This window comes from Mustela nivalis (genome assembly GCF_964662115.1).
Source record: "Mustela nivalis genome assembly, chromosome: 1".
Taxonomy (NCBI): domain Eukaryota; kingdom Metazoa; phylum Chordata; class Mammalia; order Carnivora; family Mustelidae; genus Mustela; species Mustela nivalis.
Genome location: NC_139020.1, coordinates 159,839,292 through 159,857,483, shown reverse-complemented (window position 1 = coordinate 159,857,483; position 18,192 = coordinate 159,839,292). Strand labels below are relative to the sequence as shown.

At 43.1% G+C, this 18,192-nt stretch overlaps 1 protein-coding gene, 1 long non-coding RNA gene and 1 pseudogene across 3 annotated transcripts in view; 1 reads left to right on the top strand and 2 right to left on the bottom strand.

Moving 5' to 3' along the window:
- Positions 1-4,035, bottom strand: part of RAB7A (RAB7A, member RAS oncogene family) — a 114,718-nt gene extending 110,683 nt beyond the window's left edge. Inside the window, exon 1 of the mRNA XM_082747706.1 lies at positions 3,874-4,035. The gene's annotated coding sequence lies outside the window, so the exon portion shown is untranslated. The remainder of the gene's footprint in view (positions 1-3,873) is intronic.
- Positions 1-18,192, bottom strand: part of LOC309872844 — an 802,828-nt gene that overhangs the window by 669,485 nt on the left and 115,151 nt on the right. The window lies entirely within an intron of this gene.
- Positions 6,778-7,728, top strand: LOC309872809 (myosin regulatory light chain 12B pseudogene; annotated as a pseudogene). The gene has a single exon. The product of its transcript is annotated as a myosin regulatory light chain 12B pseudogene (transcript).

The following is an 18,192-nucleotide window of genomic DNA, read 5'->3' as shown; positions in this document are numbered from 1 at the left end:
GCTTCCTGAAACATGTGCAGTAAAACGGTATTCCTAAGACACAACCACGGCAAAAAGAGCTTTATCTGTGGATGAATACATTATCTCTCCCTGGGATTTTACAGGTGCTGAGAAATCATGCAGTTAGGAAGCATGATTCACATTCCTCAATGAAGCTTTGCTGTGACAGTTATTTTTTATTGTTCACATCTACACTCTCTTCTTTGTTCTTACAACCTTGATTTGTTCAGAGCAACATGCCCAGTTAAAGAACCATATTTTCCAGCATTCCATGCAGCTAGAGGTGGCCGGGTGACATGGTTCTAGGCAATGAGGTGGAAGTGGCAATTGGTGAGTGAAACTTCCTGAAGAGTTCATAAAAGAAAGACCAACTGGGTGCCTGGGTGGCTCAGTCAGTTAAGCGTCTGCCTTTGCCTCAGGTCATGATCGGGTCCCACATCAGGGAGACTGCTTCTCCCTCTGCCGGCTGCTCCCCCTACTTGTGCATTCTCTCTCTCTCTCTCTCTGACAAATAAATAAATAAATAAAATCTTAAAAAAAAAAAAAAAAGAAATATTGTTGCCATTTTCCCTTCCCATTCAACACCTTGGCCAAAACATGTTTGTGACTGTGACGGAGGATACAAACCTCTGAAGACCAAACACACAGGATAAGAGAAACTGACCCAAACTATAAAGGTAGCTGCAGCCTCTGATGCTTTCATGGGTTGACTGTATTTCTCAGAACTTCTCAGTCCATGAGAAAAAGGAAATCTCTATTTGGCTAAGGTACTATGGGTTTCCTGTCAAAACACAGAAGGAGTGTGGGTCCTATTGGCGCCATGGGGTAGCCACATTTGTCTAAATCTTAACTTTTTGTACAAAAGAGAGAAAGCAAGCCCTCATTTGCTTGTTACATGTACCAGAGACAAATAGCCATGTGCACTGTGTCTGGGTTCTGGATAAGGAAGGAGGAGAGAACTGTCATGCTTTGAAAATGCTGAGTCCGAGATACTTCTGGGATAGCCACATGTGGAAAACCAGGAGAGCATGGGATAGGTAGGTTGGGAGCAAAAATGCACTGTAAGCAACTCGGGGTTGCCATGAAATAGTAACTGCTAATATATTTTTTAAATATTTTATTTATTTATTTGACAGAGAGAGAGAGTGATCACAAGTAGGCAGAGAGGGAGGCAGAGAGAGAGGGGGAAGCAGGCTCCCCGCCAAGCAGAGAGCCTAATGTAAGACTTGATCCCAGGACTTTGAGATCATGACCTGAGCGGAAGGCAGAGGCTTAACACACTGAGCCACCCTGGTACTCCAGTAATTGCTAATATTTATTGAGCATTTAGTACAGGTTGGGAACTTGGTGAAACTCTGATTACGTTGCCATATTTAATACTTCTAATATCCCCGAGTATTATGTGTAAAGGGGCCCATTTGTCCAGAGGCACACTGGCAAAGGCTCAGGAAATGGTCAATTATTTCAGGACAGAGGACTGATACTTCTTTCACATTGAAATAGATGGTCCCAAGATCAATGCTAATTCTGGAACTGCTTCTCCTTTATTTTTTGAGCATTGGAAACACATTTCTGGATGATTTTTAAGGCAGAACTTGGTTTGAATGCTAGTTCAGTGCTGCCATTATTTCCCATACCAAACCTAAAAACAGAAAGATATACCAGAAGATGCCACTAAGAATATATGTCTATAGTAGAAAAGCATTCATTCATTCATTCAACAAATAGGTTTTAAGTGTCTTCTGTTTGCCAGGCCACACCTCTTATTGCCCCTCCTCTTCTCAAAAAACAGACAAAAACAAAAGACCTCCAAACAAACAATAAAAACCCAAATCAAAAAAGCAACAACCTCCCCTCCTCCATATAACTAGCTTTCAAGAGGGCTCAGGTAGTCACATGAATATAGAATAGAGCTGTTGCAGCAAGTACTATTGTATTTTTAAAAATTATGTTATGTTAGTCACCATACAGAAGTACTATAGTGTTGACCTTAAAAATTTTATCTCCACAAACTGAATCTCATGGATCTTCATTAAATTCACGGTTACAGCTGAAAAATGCCACATTTTTTGCTACTGTCCTTTAATAATATGATAACCTTATAAAGGAACTTCGTGTGATTAAATCATATATTTAAATAATTATGAACTTATCTTTCTTCCTATTCCTGTTCTTCACCTTTTCATGCCTATTGCTTTTGTTAGACCAGGAAATTACTGTTACCAGTTTCTCTGTGGAGATACTTTATGCCTAGGCAAGTGTCAAGGGCAGAAAAAATTTCCTTCCATCCTCCTAGGTTCTCTAATAATTAAATCAACATAAAACACATTAATAGGGGTAAAAAAGTTAATTTTGCATATACAGAAGCCCCATAAAAAGGTGAAACCCAAAAACACTCAGGCAGTTGAGGCTTATATGCCATTTCTGAGCTAAGGAATGGGATAAGGGTTTGGGACTTCAAAGGGGAGAAGGGCAATTCAAAGGAAGATAAGGGCGCCTGGGTGGCTCAGTGGGTTAAGCTGCTGCCTTCGGCTCAGGTCATGATCTCAAGGTCCTGGGATCAAGTCCCACATCAGGCTCCCTGCTGAGCAGAGAGCCTGCTTCCCTCTCTCTCTCTGCCTGCCTCTCTGTCTATTTGTGATCTCTCTCTGTAAAATAAATAAATAAAATTAAAAAAAAAAAAAAAAAAAAGGAAGATGAAAGCAGATGTTTGCCCTGCCATGCAAGAAAGTCCTTGAGATGAAAATCTAACCCTGGTAATAATTCTCTTTCTGGGCCAATTCTTTCAGGCAGTTGAAGGAAAGGTAAAAATTTTTCCAGAGTCTGCTAGGTTTGGACTGATTTCAGCTCAAAACAATCCACATGTCTGGGGTGCCTGGGAGGCCCAGGTCATGATCTCAGGATCCTGGGATGAAGCCCCACATCGGGCTCTCTGCTCAACAAGGAGCGAGGAGCCTGCTTCCTCCTCTCTCTCTGCCTGCCTCTCTGCCCACTTGTGATCTCTGTCAAATAAATAAATAGAATCTTAAAAAAAAAATCCACGTGTCAAAGTGGCAGGCAAACTTTTGGGGTAGCATATTCAGAAGCTCGTTTGTCTCTGTAGCCATGTGGGTCCTCCTGGTTTTGTTTTCCAAGATTTTATTTTGGTTACTTATTTTTATTAACATATAATGTATTATTTTCCCCAGAGGTACAGGTCTGTGAAATCCAGATTTTATTTTTGAGTAATCTCCACACCCAAGTAGGGCCTGAACTCACGACCCTGAGATGAAGACTCTCACCCTCCACCTACTGAGCCATCCAGGAGCCTCAGGACTACTCATATGGATCTCAAAACGAAACAAAACAAAATACAACATTATAACCATACACATTGTTCTGGGCTTTGCTTTTTTTCACGTAATATACCTTGGAACTTGTAAACTGCTGTTTTGCTCTCTCTAGCAATAGCAAGTTATTCCTTTGGGAAAAAAATGGGCTCTATTTAATTACACCCAATTACTCTCTGGTTTCATGGCTTAAAAGAGGAAAAAGTTGTCTTTGTCTACCCGAGTCAGTTTGAGGTCACTAGGAATCCCCGTTTTGCCCTCCTTTCTTAGCCGTTGGGAGGAAAAAATCCCTTAACGCGAAACAAAGAGAGACCATTAAGCCAAAACTAACTCCCAAGAACAGCATGAGCGACAAAGCCACGGAAATGACCCTCCCCCGCACACTCCACCTGCACACAAAGACCCTGCGTACAAGGCCCTTCTGACCTGCGGCGGGGGCGGGGCCGAATCCCATCCCGCCCCACGCACGCACGCACGCATCCATTTTTCCGGCAGTCTCCGCTTCCGCAATGGGAGCCGCCATCCTCGACCTTTGGTCGCTTACCCCGTCAAGAGAGACACTTTGAAACTCCGCGGCAGCCATCTTCTACGAGAAGCCTGCGCTGCAGTCCTTGCTCTCAGATCACCGCGTTTCCAGAAACGGGAAAAACTCTGCGTTCCGTACAACTACAAAGGAAGCAGCCATCTTGTACGGCGAACCACTCCATTTCCGGACTGGCCCGCTGACGTGACAGCGAAGGCACTAGCCAACATAGGCGACTCTCGCGCCCCCTGGCGCTGGTGCCCTAGCAGTGATTCCAGCTTTGACCTGTTGGGGATTCTGTTTCCGGGTCCACTCAGGCGGGGCCTTGACGTAGCCTGGCCGCGCCGTCTACGCCGAGCTGGGGCAAGGCGGGCGTGGAGTCTGAGCCTGCGCGTTGGGCGATCGGGGGTGGGGTGGGGGGGAATGGGGGCTGACGTGACGTGACGTGACGTGCGTGACGTGGCGCGGCGCGGCGTGGGGAATTCGGGGGGGACGTATCCACGTTCCTTCAGGGTTCTTGTGTGATGTTTTAATACACCACGACCGTGTGAGACATACTTTTTCCAGATGAGGGAACGTTCGTCCCCCTTGCTCAATCTGCGAGGCCCTGACAGAAACAGGATTAGGCAGTCCCCGCTCTGTGTTTGCAAAATGGGGTAACAGTATCTAATCTGTGGGGTTGTTGTGAAGAGTGAGTGTCGAGTCTCCGGGGTTTTTAATTGATATCAGGTTCTCCATTGACAGCAGAAATAACATAGTATCAACAACCACTTGCTATCTTCACTTAGATGACAACTTTGTGAGGAAGGTAGTATCAGCATTACCATTTTGCATATGAGGACAGTGAGAGAAAGCAAAAGTAATTTGACCGAGTTCGAGAAGTAGCTGGTAGCAGTGCCCGGGTGGATTGGGGTGGGACTGACCTTAACCGCTCTAAGTACTCTCTGGTAACAGGACCTTGTTGGAGTATGTGATGAAAAGACGGTAAAGAAACAGGGACCCATTATTATAGTTCTTGTAGTCTTGTGACAGAAAAGGGAGGCTTCTAAGGACAAGCTTGTCTGGGAGGGAGGAGAAGACGGTGGGAGGTAGAGAGGGACTGTACCAGAAGGAAGAGGCGAGAGAGGATAGAACAATATTTTTGTCTTGTCTGCTCCAGAAGTGAAGAAAAAAAAAAAAAGGCTTCCAATTTGCGGAGTGGAAGTCAGGATGGTAGTAATAATAATCACTATGACTCGTTTAGTTGTTACTTTGTCTACTCTTAGAAGGTGTTAATCCAGCCTTAGGAGGCTGAAGTTGAAAAAGTAGGCCCCTTATCCTTCGCAGTGTTTCATTACCCCCTATAAAACTGGGGTAGTAGGAATCCCTATCCCAGCCACTTAGCCAGATAATTTTGAGAGAATTTTGGTGCCCTACACTGTCATTTGGTGCGGTTTTTAATGGGACCCTGTGTTGGCAAGGCTGGGGTAACTGGGCACTGTGATACCTACTGGTGGAGGGAATCTACATTTTTACACCCTCCTTAGAAGCCACGCAATGTCTGTTAACATAGAGTTAATTCTTTCAATGAATCATTTGATCAACCACTTAAAGGCTTAGGAAATTATTTTACAGGTGTGTTCCAAACGTGCACAGACATGTGGACAGATAACAATCCAGCATTGCTTGAATAGTGAAAACCTGGAAAAAATCTAATTGTTAATCAATAGGGAACTGGTCTGGTTTAAAAAATATAACACATTGGGGAGCCTGGGTGGCTCAGTCGTTTAAGCATTTGGCTTGGGCTCAGGTCATGATCTCAGGATCCTATAATCAAGCTCCACGTTGCTCAGGGGGGAGTCTGCTCCTCCCTCTTCCTCTGCCCCTCCCTCCACTCCTGAACAAACTCTCTCTCAGATAAATAAATAAAATATTTTTTAAAAATAGCAGGGATGCCTGGGTGGCTCAGTTGGTTAAACGGCTGCCTTTTGCTCAGGTCATGATCCCAGCATCCTGGGATTGAGTCCCACATCGGGCTCCTTGCTTGGCAAGGAGCCTGCTTCTCCCTCTCCCTCTGCCTACCACTCTGTCTGCCTGTGCTTGCACTCTCTCTCTCTAACAAATAAGTAAATAAAATCTTTTAAAAATATGTGACATAGTACTAATAGCTCTTTTAAAATTTTTAGACAGGTAGAGACAGAGTGTGCAGGGTGGAGAGGGTGGGAGGGAGGGAATGTCAAGCAGACTCTCCACTGAGCACGCAGAGCCTGATGTGTGGCTCAATCTCATCACCCTCAGGTCATGACTTGAGCCAAAATCAAGAATCTTATACTTAACTGACTGGGCCACCCAGGTGCTCCTATGCAGCTCTTAAAAAGAATAAAGCAGTGTTGTTACACAATGAATGCCAAGGTCATATTGATCACATATAATTATGATGTATGTGGCTGCAAATAACAGAATACTCTTCTATTGCAGCTTCAACAAACCAGTGTTAATGTAGTGCATATCGTAAGTAGTCCACACACAGGTAGACCTGAAGTTTGTATGGGTAAGGTGTGCCATGCCCATACAGTGATGTATGCATCATGCGTACATCATGCAGACTTTTTTTTTTAAAGATTTTATTTATTTATTTGACAGACAGAGATCACAAGTAGGCAGAGAGGCAGGCAGAGAGAGAGAGAGAGAGGGAAGCAGGCTTCCTGCAGAGCAGAGAGCCCGATGTGGGGCTCGATCCCAGGACCCTGAGATCATGACCCGAGCCGAAGGCAGCAGCCCAAACCACTGAGCCACCCAGGTGCCCCAATGCAGACTTTTTTTAATGCAAAAAATTTTTCTTACTGTGAATCATATATAAAAAGTGCATAAAACATAAATGTCCAATTTAGTAAATTACTGTAAGATGAATGTCTATGTGACCGCTACCTAAGTTAAGAAAGAGAAAGTTGGCCGCCACTGTCGCGCCGCAGCCCAGCCATCGTCGCTGTCGCACCTCGTCGCAGCCCGGGTTCTCGTGTCTGGCGGTGAATTAAACAGCCACCATGTCGAGCAAAAAGGCAAAGACCAAGACCACCAAGAAGCACCCCCAGTGCACAACATCCAACGTATTCGCCATGTTTGACCAGTCACAGATTCAAGAGTTCAAAGAGGCCTTCAACATGATTGATCAGAACAGAGATGGTTTCATTGACAAGGATGATTTGCATGATATGCTTGCTTCTCTAGGGAAGAATCCAACTGATGCATACCTTGAGGCCATGATGAATGAGGCTCTAGGGCCCATAAATTTTACCATGTTCCTCATGATGTTTGGTGAGAAGTTAAATGGCACAGATCCAGAAGATGTCATCAGAAACCCTTTTCCATGCTTTGATGAAGAAGCAACTGGCACCATCCAGGAAGATTACCTGAGAGAGCTGCTGACAACCATGGGAGATCGGTTTACAGACGAGGAGGTGGATGAGCTGTACAGAGAAGCGCCTATCGACAAAAAGGGAAATTTCTATTATATCGAATTCACGCGCATCCTTAAACATGGAGCAAAAGACAAAGATGATTGAAAGAACTTTAGCTAAAACCTTCCAATTGCTTTGTCTTACTCCATTTTATTTCCTAGACACTTTCCCCCACCCTCATAGAGACCTGTTGCATGCAACGTAGTTTCACGGCTTGGCCTCTTTTTTTGATGTATTTATTCTAGACCTTTCTGCCACTTAGCACTTGTATAATCAAACTGCAAATGGGGTTGAGGTTGTAAATTGTGCTGAAAAAGAGATTGCGAATAAAAATCAACAAATGTGAAAGCCCAGGAAAATATATCCGGTATTTCTGGTTTTGCTGGATTTTTACATTTTTATATAATAAAAACATTATTTTGAAAAAAAAAGAAAGAAAGAGAAAGTTGCCAACATCCCAGAAACTCCCCCCTGTGCTCTTTTACTCTGTGTGCTGGAAGGTCCCAGGTAGGTGTGCATCACAATGTGCATACACATTGTGCATACACAGCAAGGCCCGTGAAAGGAACACCAGTCCAGCCAGCACTAAGCTGGCCCTCCCTGGCCAGTTGCACATAGCCATGAGGTTGTGGCCCAGTTCGTCAGAGATGTGAAAAGTCAAGGAATAGGGGGCATATAGGAGGCTCAGGTCATGATCTCAGGGTCCTGGACTTGAACCTGAAGTCAGCTTCTCTGCTCAGGAGGGAGCCTGCATCCTCCCTCTCCTCCCCACTCCTGCTCTCTCTCACTATCTCTGTTGCTATCTCTGTTTCTCTCAAATAAATAAATAAAATCTTAAGAAAAAAAGTCAAGGAATAGGACACAGGAATAAAATAATTATCTTTAGTGCAGGTGCCCTCAACACTGGGCCTAGCCTTGGTGGATCTGGTTGGGGACACCTCATCTGTACCAAGGATGGCAAAGCAGATGGATGGGAACAAGGACTATGGTGTTTCTGAGAATGAGCAGAGGGATCTTGGAGGTGGGCTGTAGGCTGAGGGCTGAATATCTCATCTTCTCTACCTATGTGTGATCCACTTGCTCTGGTCCACCTGCTTGTGGTAGTGGCAGAACTCTAGCCTGGACAGGACCAGGAAATAAGATGGTCAATAGGATGACCACATAGGCCATGAAGAAGTAGCTGAAGTCACCGTCTGCTGCTGCTGTGCCGTTGGAGATGCACTGGTCATGGGCAAGAAGGAGATGATCATCAGGCTCTGGCTTCTTAAAAGAAACATGTAGTTGGCAGTCAGGATACCAACCAAGGAGAATGGGCTGTTCTGCAAAGTGGCACTGAATGAGTTGGAGGGCATTACCTTGATTGTGGTGGTGATGGAGAATGGCTTGGTCTCCAGGTGAAATTTTTAATATTTTATTTATTTTTTTGAGAGATAGAGAGCAGTCACAAGTAGGCAGAGAGAGAGGGGGAAGCAGGCTCCCTGATGAGCAGAGAGCCCGATGTGGGGCTCCATCCCAGGACCCTGAGCTCATGACCTGAGCCGAAGGAAGAGGCTTAACCCACTGAGCCACCCAGGTGCCCCTCTCTCATTTTTATTCTATCATTTCATACTTTGATTTTTGGATATTAAACTAAACTTTCATTTTTTAAGGTTATCAGCATTTATTTATTTTTGCTTCTTATGTTCTTTTTTTTTTTTTAAAGATTTTATTTATTTATTTTTCAGAGGGAGAGCGAGAGCAAGCACAGGCAGACAGAGTGGAAGGCAGAGTCAGAGGGAGAAGCAGACTCCCCGTGGAGCAAGGAGCCCGATGTGGGACTCAATCCCAGGACGCTGGGATCATGACCTGAGCCAAAGGCAGCTGCTTAACCAACTGAGCCACCCAGGCGTCCCATGCTTCTTATGTTCTTATTTTTATTTTTATTTATTTATTTATTTTTTAAGATTTTATTTATTTGTCAGAGAGCGAGCGAGAGCGAGCACAGGCAGACAGAGCGGCAGGCAAAGTCAGAGGGAGAAGCAGGGTCCCTGCGGAGCAAGGAGCCCGATGTGGGACTCGATCCCAGGACGCAGGGATCACGACCTGAGCGGAAGGCAGCTGCTCAACCAACTGAGCCACCCAGGCGTCCCTTATTTTTTATATGTTAGTCACCACACAGTACATCATTTTTTTTATGTACATTTTTTTGATATAGTGCTCCATGCCAAACTTTTATTATTGGGAAAAAGCCCATTTGATCATGGTGTATAATTCTTTTTACATGTTGGTTGCTTTTGTTTGCTAATACGTTGCAGAGAACACTTTCAGCCATATTCATAAAATATAGTGGTCTGTAGTTTTCTTCTCTTGTGATGTATTTGTCTAGTTTTGTTGTTAGGGTAACCCTGGCTTCATAAAATGGGTTGCAACGTGTTCCTTCCTCTTCCATTTTTGAGATGAGTTTGTGAAAAATCAGTATTCTTCTTTAGTGTTTGGTAGAATTCACCAGTGAAGTCTTCTCTCCTGGGCTTTTCATTATGGGTAGTTTTTTAAGTCCAATTAAAAAACTTATATAGGTCTATTCAGATTGTCTATTTCACCTTTTTTTTTAAGTTTTTATTTATTTTAGAGAGAGCGAGCGAGCATGTGTGCACCATTGAGGGGAGGAGAAGAGGAAGGGTGAGAATCTTAATCGGCCTCCATGTGGACCCAGTGCAGAGCCTGATGTGGGGCTCCATCTCATGACCCTGATATTATGACCTGAGACTATACCAAGAGTTGGAGGCTCAATCAACTGAACCACTGAAGCACTCCTGGATTCCCTGGATTGTCTATGTCATCTTGAGTCAGTTTTAGTAATTTGTGTCTTTTCGAGGAATTTATTTATTTTATTTAGGTTATATATTTTGTTTGTATAGAAATAGTTATATTATTCCTTTATAATCCTTTCTTATTTCTGTGAGGAAAATAGTAATGCCCCCTCCAGGTCTTAACTGAATACCAGGTACCATGTGCAAACTGAGAAATGCTGCCCTACCCCTCCTGAAGGAAAACCCTCTGACTGGGAGCTGGATGGAGAGGGTGCCCTTTGTTCTTGGCTGGCTGCAGTGGCCTGGTGTTGGGTCTCTGCCTTGCTGATGGTGGTGGGAGGTAGCAGTCTTGGTTCAACTACCTCAGACTCTTGCTTTCCTTACTGAGTTTTCATAGATTTTGTTGAGTAGGTATTTTTTTCATTTGTCCTTTGCCTTTGTGGCCATTTCCAGAGGCTTTAAATAGTTGTGTTTTTATAGTCTTCACCAGTTTTACGACAGAGGTCAGTGGAGCTCCTCATGTCATGCTGGGAGTCAGTCCTACACCCATGGTTTTCATTTTTGAAGGCTATTTTGTTCATATGAATTTCTGGTTGACAGTGTTTTTCTTTTTAGCCTTTTGAGGGCGTCCCACTGCTTCCTGGCCTCCATGGTTTCGGATGAGAAGTCTGCTGTCTAGCTTATCAAGGAGTCCTTGTATATGGTAGGTCATCTCTCTCTTGCTGCTTTCAAGATTCTCTTTTTGTGTTTACCTTTTGTCTGCTTGATTATGATGTGTTTAGGTGTGGATTGTTTTGAATTTGTCCTGTTCTAATACTTTGCTTTAGTTTTTTCAATATATTGAAAATAACTGATTCACAGTCTATGTCTAGTAAGTCAAATGTTTGATTCCCTTAGCTACAGTTTCTCTTTATTATGCTCCCATGTACGGATAATACTTTCTTATTTCTTTGCCTGCCTCATAGCCTCATAATGTTTCTGGAAAACTGGACATTTGAAGAAATCGAATGTGACAACTCTGGAGTTCAGATCCCTTCCTCCCAGGACTTGGTTTTGCTGTTTGTTGTTGTAGTTGCAGTTTGTTTGGTGACTTTCATGAATTAAATCTGTGAAGTCTGTGTTTTTTGTCATGTGTGGCCAGTGAAGTTTCTTTCTCTCTCTCTTTTAAAAGATTTTATTTATTTATATGGCAGAGACAGGGATCACAAGTAGGCAGAGAGGCAGGCAGAGAGTCTCTCTCTCTTTTTTAAAAGATCTTATTTATTTGAAGAGAGAGAAACAGCAGGAGAGAGAACACAAGTGGGAGGGGGAGAAGCAGGCTTCCCGCCCAGCAGGGAGCCTGATGCAGGACTCAATCCCAGGACCCAGGGATCATGACCCGACTGGAAGGCAGATACCCAGTGACTGAGCCACCTAGGTGACCCGTGGCCAGTGAAGTTTCTGATCAGTTAGCATACTGGTTAGCTAATGATTAAATAGAGATTTCATTATGGGGTGCCTGGGTGGCTCAGTGGGTTAAAGCCTCTGCCTTTGGCTCAGGTCATGATCCCAGTGTCCTGGGATCAAGCCCCGCATCAGGCTCTCTGCTCAGCAGGGAGTCGGCTTCCTCCTCTCTGCCTGCCTCTCTGCCTACTTGTAATCGCTGTCTGTCAAATAAATAAATAAAATCTTAAACAAAATAAATAGAGATTTCATTAAATACATGGAATGATTACATCTCCAACCTATGTGGAGAGGCTCTGTGTGCATGTCAGACGTACCTTCAGTGCTCATGAAAGCAGTTTGTAAGTTCCCCTTATCCTTCACTTACTGTTTCCACAAAGCCTCATGAGCAGCCAGAAGTGAGAGCTTAGAGTCTCCTTAGGTGATTTTGTAAGATCCTACATGTGTAGGTGGCCTTCTAGATTCCAAGAAGATGGGACATCTCATTCCTCAATTTCAAAACATTGATTTTGACTATTTTTTCCAGAGTCCTCCTTGTATTTATGAAGGAGACGGATTTTAACGGTCCTTACTTTGCCATTCCTCCTGATGTTGTTTCATCCATGTAGTATTTGCAAATACTTTACTTGCAAATACTTTACTTTTCACCTCTTGATAGATGACCACATAGGATGTTTTCAATTTTTGTCATTATGAACAAAGCTCTATGAATATTTTTGTCTATGTATCTGGGGCACATGTGCTCACATTTCTCTAGCATATATATCTGGAAGTGGAATTGCTAGACCATTTGGTATGCATATCTTTAGTAGATGATACCAAACTGTCATTCTTTTTTTTTTTTTAAAGATTTTATTTATGTATTTGAGAGAGAGAGACAGTGAGAGAGAGCATGAGAGAAGCAGACTCTCCATGGAGTTGGGAGCCCGATGTACTCCCTGTGGAGCTGGGAGCCCGATGCAGGACTTCATCCTGGTACTCCGGGATCATGAACTGAGCTGAAGGCAGTTGCTTAACCAACTGAGCCACCCAGGTGCCCCCAAACTGTTATTCTTTTTTTTAAAGATTTTATTTATTAATTTGACAGACAGAGATCACAAGTAGGCAGAGAGGCAGGCAGAGAGAGAGGAGGAAGAAGACCCCCTGCTGAACAGAGAGCTCAATGAGGGGCTCGATTCCAGGACCCCGGGATCATGACCCAAGCCAAAGGTAGAGGCTTTAACCCACTGAGCCACCCAGGTGCCCCAAACTGTTATTCTTAAGTGGTTATACCAAATGATAGCAGGAAATGAGAGTTCCCCTTGATCCACATATTCACCAACAGTTGGTATTGTAAGATTGAAAATTTTGCCAATTGGTTAGTGTATAGTGGCATCTTCTTGTGGTTTTAATATGCATTTCCCTAATTATTAATTATATTGCATGCTTTTCATCCTTATGGCCATTTGAATAATTCTTCTGCAAGTGCCTGGTGAAATTCTTCTGTTTGTTTTTCTACAGTGTTGTCTTTTTCTCATTAATTTGTATTTTTGTATATATTTTGGGTATAGATCCTCTGTTCTATGTGTCCCAATGACCTCCAACTCTGTGTTTCATTTAATAACATCTTTTGAAAAATCTTTTATTTATTTGTTTGTTTTAAGATTTTCTTTTCTTGGGCACCTGGGTGGCTCAGTGGGTTAAGCGGCTGCCTTCAGCTCAGGTCATGATCTCAGGGTCCTGGGATCGAGTCCCACATCGGGCTCTATGCTCAGCAGGGAGCCTGCTTCCTCCTCTCTCTCTCTGCCTGCCTCTCTGCCTACTTGTGATCTCTCTCTGTCAAATAAATAAATAAAGTCTTAAAAAAAAAAAAGAAAATCTTTTTTTTTTAAGACTTTATTTATTTATTTGACAGACAGAGATCACAAGTAGGCAGAGAAGCAGGCGTGGGGGGTGGGGGAAGCAGGCTCTCCGCCAAACAGAGAGCCCGATGTGGGGCTTAATCCCAAGACCCTGAGACCATGACCCAAGCCGAAGGCAGAGTCTTTAACCCACTGAACCACCCAGGCACCCCTAAGATTTTATTTTTAAGTAATCTCTATACCCAATGTGGGTCTCAAACTCATAACCCTGAGATCAGGAGTCACATGTTCTTCTAACTGAGCCAGCCAGGTGCCCCGAAAAATCTTTTATTTTTAATTTGAGTTTGGGATTTGCAGAGAGTTGGGAAAATAGTAGAGAGTGTCCCTGTCTGATCTCAGACTGTGCAGGACTGCTCATTTGCCCCTCTCACCTTCACCCAGCTTTTCCTTGTGTGACCCTCTGTGTAATAATAGAATGCGAGTGGGCATCATTTTTTGTGACTATCCCCATGGTAAGTGGTTTAGGCCCTGTGGGTCATCCAGTCTCTGCTGCAACTACACAACCTTGCTTTGTAGTGTGAAAGTGGTCATAAATCATATGTGAATGAATGGGTGTGACTGTGTTCCAGTAAAACTTCATTTACAGAAACAGGTGGTTGGCCTGCGGGCCATAGTTTTCAGACTATGGAAAGGAACATGCTCTCCTCCTCCCCCTCTTCTCTTCCCCTTAGGTAGAATGTAGATACTGGGAGGAGGCAGGGGCAACCATCTTGGTTCATGAAATGGAAGCCATGTGGTAAGGATGGGTGAGTAATCTTATTGAAGGAAGCTGTGTTCCTGGGTTCCATAAGATTATTACATGAGAAATAAACATTCTTCTTTTTTAACTCATTGTTTGAGATTTTTTTTAACAGCAGTCTGTACTGCATACTACTATGCTGTGCTCAGTTTGAGTGGGTTTCTATCTCTTGCTACTAAAAGAGTTTTGACTAATACAAATGACAACAGGAATTTGGGGTCTAAAGAAAGGAATTGTTTTGTACATTCTTCTGTGGGTATGATATGTTCAGTGTTGGATTTTGTTTTCTATGATATCTGGACATTTCTGTCTTTCCAAAACAGGGGAATACTAGGGAAAGTTCACCATTCTGCTAATGTGCAGAGTGGTATTTCTCAGAGTCACTTGACTGAATGGAAACACTTTTCTGTACTTTTTTACTGAGCATCTGCAACACCCCAGGCACTCTGGGAGTCTTCATGTGGAAGGATGAATTACAGCTTGGTGTTTCCTTTTCCTTTAAAGAAAGGCAGGTATACAGACCATCTACTAGGGGACACAGAGGTAAGAGGGATTAATTGTGTGTGTGCATAGGAAAGATTCATGAATTGTTCTCAGATTATTTAATTTTATTTATTTTTAAAGATTTTATTTATTTGAGTGAGAGAAAGAGAGAGTGCACTAGCAGAGGGAAGGGGCACAGAGACAAGCAGACTTTCCACTGAGCGAGGAACCCCATGTTGCCCCATCTCAAGGTTCTGAGATTGTGACCTTAGGCAAAGGCTTTACCAAATGAGCCGCTGAGGTGCCCCTCTCAGATGATTTGAAACCTACTTCCAGAAGTAAGCAAAGGGAACAGTGAAAGAGTTTGGGGCTTTTAGTTAGAAGGAATAGAATGGGTAAAGCCATCAAAATTTCGATGTATAGGCCACAAACACAGGTATGCAAGTTATATAAACATATTTATTTGTATATCACATCTTTCTTTTTTTTTTTTTTTTAAAGATTTTATTTATTTATATGACAGAGAGATATCACAAGCAGATGGAGAGGCAGGCAGAGAGAGAGAGAGAGGGAAGCAGGCTCCCTGCTGAGCAGAGAGCCCGATATGGGACTCGATCCCAGAACCCTGAGATCATGACCCGAGCCGAAGGCAGCGGCTTAACCCACTGAGCCACCCAGGCGCCCCTGTATATCACATCTTTCTTTCTTTCTTTTTTTTTTAAGATTTTATTTATTTTTTGACAGAGATCACAAGTAGGCAGAGAGGCAGGTAGAGAGAGAGGGGGAAGCAGGCTCCCTGCTGAGCAGAGAGCCAGATGCGGGGCTCCATCCCAGGACTCTGGCATCATGACCTGAGCCAAAGGCAGAGGCTTTAACCCACTGAACCACCCAGGTGCCCCTCACATCTTTATTTCTATTTCCAGCTCCCTTCTCCTCTGGATGGTAAAAAAGTTAATGGAGGAGCAGAAGCAGCCAACATGGAGAAGTTTGGGACTAGAGAAAGGTTGAGGCCAACTCTTCAGGATGGCCGGTGGAGAAGAATTATTTCAGCAGGTATCAGGTGTAGTTGCTGCATTAAAGATTCAAGTTTTTGGTAGAGAGAGCCTGGTCTAACACTGGGTCTTGTTCCCTCCCTGACACCAGTGGTGTTTAGTGCACTTTGACTATTTCCCAACTGGAACTAAAGAAAATTCCTTAAAAGAATTGCAGAGTTATGTGGCACAGACTGCTCATTATCTACCCAACTTCCCTTATTCTTCCTAAACAACACTATGTTCTCTACTACGTTCAGATGGGTTGGGTGGCAATGGAACCCAAAGCTCAACAAATGCTTCTTGAGGGAGTGAATGAATGAATGAATGAGTGAAGAGAATGTCAGTGGCCTCAATGTTTACAGAGCATTTTGGGGGCAGTATTTTCTTTCTTTCCTTTTTAAACATTTTTTATTTTTTAAAGATTATATTTATTTATTGACAGAGATCCCAAGTAGGCAGAGGAGGGGTGGAGAAGCAGGCTCCTTGCTGAGCAGAGAGCCCAATGCAGAGCTCGATCCCGGGACCCTGAGATCATGACCTGAGCCAAAGGCAGAGGCTTAACCCACTGAGCCACCCAGGCACCCCTCTTTTTTAAATTAATATATAATGTATTATTTGCTCCAGGGGTAGAGGCCTGTGAATCATCAGGCTTACACATTTCACAGCATTCACCGTAGCAGATACCCTCCCCAATGTCCATAACCCAGCTACCCTAACCCTATCCTCCCACCTCAGTTTGTTTCGTGAGATTAAGAGTCTCTGATGGTTTGTCTCCTTCCCGATCACATCTTGTTTCAGTTTTTCCCTTCCCTACCCCCCAACCCTCCACCCTGTCTCTCAAAGTCTTTATATCAGAGAGATCATATGATAATTGTCTTTCTCTGATTGACCTATTTCACTCAGCATAATACCCTCTAGTTCCATCCATGTCGTTGCAAATGGCAAGATTTCAGGGTTTTTTGATGGCTGCATAGTATTCCATTGTATATATATATACCACACCTTTATCCATTCATCTGTTGATGAACATCTAGGCTCTTTCCATAGTTTGGCTATTGTGGACATTGCTGCTATAAACATTTGGGTGTATGTGCCTCTTCAGATAACTACATTTGTATCTTTAGGGAAAATAGTGTGATTTCTGGGTCATAGGGTAGCTCTATTTTCAACTTTTGGAGGAACCTCCATACTGTTTTTCCAGAATGGCTGCACCAGCTTACATTCCCACCAACAGTGTGGGAGGGTTCCCCTTTCTCTGCATCCTTGCCAGCATCTGTCATTTCCTGACTCATTAATTTTAGCCATTCTAACTGGTGTGGGGTGGTATCTCACTGTGGTTTTTATTTGTATTTCCCTGATTCCAAGTGATGTTGAACACTTTTTCATGTGTCTATTGTGCATTCGGATGTCTTCTTTGCAGAAATGTCTGTTCATGTCTTCTGCCCATTTCTTCATTGTATTATTTGTTCCTTGGGTGTTGAGTTTGATGAGTTCTTTATTGATTTTGGATACTGGCCCTTTATCTGATATGTCATTTGCAAATATCTTCTCCCATTCTGTCAGTTGTCTTTTGGTTTTGTTGACTGTTTCCTTTGCTGTGCAAAAGCTTTTGATCTTGATGAAGTCCCAATAGTTCATTTTTGCCCTTGCTTCCCTTGCTTTTGGTGATATTTCTAGAAAGAAGTTGCTGCAGCTGAGGTCAAAGGGGTTGCTGTCTATGTTCTCTTCTAGGATTTTGATGGATTCCTGTCTCACATCGAGGTCTTTCATCTATTTGGAGTCTATTTTTGCATGTGGTGTAAGGAAATGGTCCAGTTTCATTCTTCTGCATGTGGCTGTCCCATTTTCCCAGCACCATTTGTTGAAGAGACTGTCTTTTTTCCACTGGACATTCTTTCCTGCTTTGTCAAAGATCAGTTGACCATAGAGTTGAAGGTCCATTTCTGGGCTCTCTATTCTGTTCCATGAATCTCTGTGTCTGTTTTTGTGCCAGCACCATACTGTCTTGATGATTACAGCTTTGTAACAGAGCTTGAAGTCTGCAGTTGTGATGCTGCCAACTTTGTTTTTCTTTTTCAACATTCCTTTGGCTATTCAGGGTCTTTTCTGGTTCCATATAAAATTTAGGATTATTTGTTCCATTTCTTTGAAAAAAATTGATGGTATTTTGATAGGGATTGCATTAAATATGTAGATTGCTTTATGTAGCATAGACATTTTCACAATATTTGTTCTTCTGATCTGTGAGCATAGAACATTTTTCCATTTCTTTGTGTCTTCCTTAATTTCTTACTCAATTTCATGAGTTCTTTGTAGTTTTCTGAGTACAGATTCTTTGCCTCTTTGGTTAGGTTTATTCCTAGGTATCTATGGTTTTGGGTGCTATTGTAAATGGGATCAACTCCTTAATTTGGGGGCAGTATTTCCTAAAATTTAAAAAAATACTGTTCACTCAGTATTGACATTGTTAGGGGACAGATGCAGTTCATACTCTCCTTTTGTGACTGTCTTTGC